Source organism: Tupaia chinensis, unplaced genomic scaffold (assembly GCF_000334495.1).
Source record: "Tupaia chinensis unplaced genomic scaffold, TupChi_1.0 Scaffold000057_1, whole genome shotgun sequence".
In the NCBI taxonomy this organism is placed as follows: domain Eukaryota; kingdom Metazoa; phylum Chordata; class Mammalia; order Scandentia; family Tupaiidae; genus Tupaia; species Tupaia belangeri.
In genome coordinates, this window is record NW_006159515.1 from 7,543,745 (window position 1) to 7,548,618 (window position 4,874).

The following is a 4,874-nucleotide window of genomic DNA, read 5'->3' on the forward strand; positions in this document are numbered from 1 at the left end:
TTGGGGGATGACGTCAGAAGTTCTGGGCTAGTGTCCTGCACTTCTCCTTGAAAGTAAAAACAGTGGGTCTAGAAGAATCTACGTGGCATTGCCCTTATTTAAGTGAGTGCTTCTACGGCTTCTCATAACTCAAACAGAATAGCTTAAGGCATTTCCTCCTATTTAAAAATGATAAGCATGCCCCTCTTGTCTTTTTTTTTTTTTTTGAGCCTTATTGTCTCCTAAATGCACATAATACCTAATTAACAAATATCTCTCCACTTAACCTTTGTCTTCTAAGGCGACAGGCATGTTTCTTGAAGAACGTTCACCGTGGTAGTGGTGGTGGTTAGGCAAATCAGGTTTTTTCCTTCGCTTCAGCGCTTGCTAACTATTCTAAAAATGTTACACATTTATTGTAAACACATGCTTCTGAGGCCTAACAAAAAAGCACAGTTTCCTCGTGCCTGGCAGAAATTTAAAACGGAAAAGGGCAGAAAGAATTCTTTAACAAATATATCCTTTCCTTCTCCTGGGCCAAGTGTGTTAAAAATAAATCTTCTCCATCATTTCTCACTGCCGTTTCTCGGCAAGAAAGTTGATATGGTTGGGCAGAGTGAAAACACAGCTTTAAAAGCTAGCCTGCCCTCATTAAATTATTCTGCTGGCTGTGTGTTCTCATTAAAAATGCATAAAGATCAGATAATTGCAGTAAGCATTATTAACCCAGCTTTACTTTTGAATATAATGGTTCCACTTTTAAGCTGGAAACAAAGGCTCGGGCATGCCAGAAAAAGAAATGTAAACATTGAACTACAGTATCAAAAACTTGCCAGAAAGCTACCTCTTGCTAGGTTGTTAAAAATGTGCTTTTGAAACTCAATTAAAGCTGTAGCATTGTAGAGCTAGCTAGGTCCCTAATTTCTAGTAAATAGACATATTTTGGCCAAACATTCCATCGACGATTATTTACCACGAAGTTTAAAAATCTTTCGAAATTCTTCATTGCCAGTCTGTCTTCAAATAACAGGATCAATGTAAACTTTATCTAATCGAGAGCTAACTACGACGGTGTAAACATGTTCCATAACAAGGAAGTAACAATGCGCCCAAGAATTCAAACGGGTTTTATGTGGATTAATAAATGGAGCTATTATTTGAATAAACACACGCTTTCATGCCTCACCCTAAACAGGAAGCACAGATGCAAGCTTTGCCATTTCTTTTTCTCAAATCAAAATGTTACGTAAAACTCCAGGGTCCCCCGCAAGTGGTACATTTGAATTAGTGGAAGCCCGTTTCCCTGGCTCCCCGAAGCAGCACACATGGAATGCAGCATATTGCAGCTAACTCTTCAAACATTCAAAAAAGGGAGGATGATTCTCCTACCTTGTTTAGCTCTGCCCGTCCTTTCCATTTACAGTAACCCCAGCGACATCTGGCAGAATCCAGTCCCCGCGCCTTCGCCACAGCATCACGAAGAAGAAATTTCCATGTAAACAGTTCGCATTCCCTGTTTATTGTACTCTGCAAGCCGTCTGCCGGATCTGGAAAATTTTACCTTCAGATGATGAAGCAAAGACAGTCTAAACTCTGTTGCTGTAAGCCGCAGCCTTTCCTTCTGACAAATCCCTCCCCGCCGCGCCCAGCCAATCCGCGGCCAGTTCGTCAGCCCTACTCGTCTGAAACTGGCCCTAATGGGATGACTGACACAGCAACACAGCACTTGCAGTGTGTGAAAACAGTGCGTCCATACGGATGAAAGGGGAATTTCCCTCTCAGAAGAAAGCAATCACAGCACCAAGACAAAGTGGCACATAATTGGCAGAGCAGAGAGAGGGTAGCACAAGAAAACACCCTTGGAGACAGCCAGCCCAGAGCTTGGAGCTGCGTTGTAAACAGTTTGCAAAAAGACAAAACTCTGCAGACTGCAAAGAAATCCAGGCTGGACATGAAACTGAACTCGTTATGCCATTCGACAAGGCGGACGTGTGTGTGTATATATATATATACTTAAAGGAAAAACAACTCCATGTCTGCCATGGAGATTACACACTACAAAGCCTTTCCATGTGGTTTCCACGACTGAGGGAGAAGGTACAAGCTCATCTTCAAAATCAAAACATGCCCCGACCTCCAGCTTTCCTACATAACATCTGCTCTTGCAGTGGCTAATTGCCGTAGCCCCTATACCTTTCATCTAAGTTTTCAGACCACTGGGACTCCAATTAGGGAATGCTGAGCAATAAGACTGATATCTGTACGTTACCCTTTTGTGCTCTTGGCAGGCACCCCCGCAAGAGGATTAGGTGTGCCTTAGCATCTTAGATGCCATTTCATAAATACTGTACATTGGCCCACATGGTCATGAATGAAGTGATAATTACAGGAGGATGTTTACTGTACTATACATGTGGCCGTGACCCACGAGGCACGACAGGTGTTCCTCCACAAAAGGTGTTCTAGGAGATGCTGGGGTTCCCTGGGATGAAGCGGAAGAGAAACGACAAGGTTGGTCGGAGCTATTATTTTATCCCCAGTCAACAGTGTTTCTGCATGCTTTGAAAACAAAAACATATGGCGTTTGGAAAACACAATAAGTATACATTTTCCTGCCACTAAACACAATATTTTGAATAAAAAAAATATGATGGTTACAGGAACAGAGGCCCTACTCATCCAAACGTTAAACCCAACGCACTATTATTTATAAGCAACCATTCAGAGCATCTGTAATAAAGTAACGGGGTAGAATGCAATGGTTTGTTTTCCTTTTGCCAATTGCATCTTAAAAACACGTGTTTTGCATGATTTTGAGGCTACTCCTTTGATAAAACACCATTCTTTATTTCTTTTTTTGAGAGTTTTCACTGTAGGGCGCGTGCGCTCGCCAGACAGACAGAGAGAGACAGAGACAGAAAGCGAGAAATCACCCCCCAGGGGGGATGGTCACGCCGCAATCCCTTCTCCTCCATTCTCCTCTCAGGATCTTGGGCACGCACGCACACGCGCCCGGCGTGAGTTTTTTAAGCCACCGGGTCCGGGACACGAACCACGGTCGACTACGTGGGAGTCCAGCGACATAGCCATTACGCTAACTGCTGGTTCCCTATTCCTTTTGGTTTTTATGCTTGTACTAATCTTTTTCATCCCGATGAATATCCATCAGATATCTCAATTTGCAGGCTTTCGTTGATTATACTTTTGCCGGAAGTCTACCTTAGTTCTGTGATCAAACAGGTAGAAATTATTTAAAAATATCAATTATACTCTATGTAAATGGGCGAGTGCAGGTTATACTTATTTTCTTCCTGATCTCCTCTGATTCTGAATAGGAAACCACCATTCTCTACGTCTTGGTTCTGAAACTTTAGTTATTTCTGACTTATTCCTCCATTCTTATCCCATGGAAACTAAGTCTTATTGATTTTTCCTCCCAGTTCACCCAGAACTCTGACCTTCAGTCACCTGGATAATGCAAAATGGTAATAAGAGGGCCTCTGGGACTCAAGCCTCCTCATCTTCAAGCTCTCCTGTTGCCAGACAGGTTTTCCTAAATCAAGGAAAGTCGTGTTCCTTTCAAATGCAAATCCTTCTCTCCATAAAATTTAAAGATTTTAGATTGTAGATCTTCAAGGCCTTTCATAACCCGGCCCCTGCTTTCTGCTCCACTTTTTCCTCCCTGTTTTCCTAACTGAACTCTCTGTCGGAGTCGTGTTTACTTCTGCATCACTCAGTCTTCAGGCTCAGCTCACATTCTCTGTCTTGTTTTCCTGTCTTCCCTGCCCACATGATCTTCTCTGATGCTCTTCTCCTTTGACAGTATTCAGCACTGTTCTTACCACACCATTTCAAACCCTTAACAATGTGCTCTTGTGTAGCTTGCTTGCCTGAAGGCACGGTTTGAGTTGTATATTAATTAAGATAACGTACACAGAGGCCTGCAGGGTGGCCCACACATGACACATGCTCACTAAATGATAGCTATTCTTATTACTATGTCTACACTGTTCACTGCATTTAGCCAAATGCCCTGCACAAACTTGCTATTTCAGGATTTCTGTCTCAAAAACTGATGTCATTCTCATCCCATTACAGAAGCCAAAATCCTGGTGATCCTTTTTGGCCCTCTTTCTCCAACCACCATTTGAAATATGGTTTCAAAGTCTGTCAAGGTCAACACCTAACTATTTAGAAGCATCACTTTGCTCCATCTCTACCAGTACAGCTTTACCCAAGCTATCGGGGTCTTTCACCATGACCGTTAAAATAGCCTTGAAGCTGGTTTCCAGAATAGTTCCTGACCTCTTCGAATCCTTTCTAACAATTCAAAAAGAATAGAAATTCAAAAACAGAAATCTAATTTTTTTTTCCACACTCCTTGGCTTAAAGCCTTTGCTAGGGACTGAATTATATCCCCCAATATTCATATGTTGAAGTCCCTAAAACCTAAGGTGGTGATATTTAGAGATCAGGGCCTTTAGGAGGTAATTAAGTTTAGGTGAGGTCATGAGGGTAGGGCTTGCATGATGGGATTAGTGTTCTTATAAGAAGAGACCCTAGAAATAGTTCTCTTTCTCTCTCCACCATGTGAGAACACAGCAAGAAGACAGCCTTGTGCAAGCCGGCAAGAGAACTCTCTTATCACCACTCTAGCATACTGACACCCTAGTCTCAGAGGTCCAGGCTTTATGAGAAAATAAATTTCTATTCTTTAAGTTACCCAGCTTATGGCTCCTCTTTTTGGCAATCTGAGCAGATTAGTATAACCTTTAAAAATCTTTGGGGGGCCGGCAGGTGGCATGGTGGTTGTGGATGCTGGACTCCAACATGGCTGACCATGGTTCAAGTACCAGACCTTGGGGCTTGCTTTCTCAGTTTCCCTCTCTCTTCTC

General features: G+C 42.6%; 1 protein-coding gene across 8 annotated transcripts in view; it reads right to left on the reverse strand.

Moving 5' to 3' along the window:
* Positions 1–1,600, reverse strand: part of MBNL2 (muscleblind like splicing regulator 2) — a 180,073-nt gene extending 178,473 nt beyond the window's left edge. For 4 of the 8 annotated variants that reach the window (XM_006141551.3, XM_006141547.3, XM_006141549.3 and 1 more), the window contains exon 1: positions 1,369–1,598. The gene's annotated coding sequence lies outside the window, so the exon portion shown is untranslated. Of the gene's footprint in view, positions 1–1,368 lie in introns of all 8 variants that reach the window. The other 4 variants (XM_006141548.3, XM_006141544.3, XM_006141545.3 and 1 more) reach the window with 2 other exon arrangements.
* Positions 1,601–4,874: the final 3,274 nt, after the last annotated feature.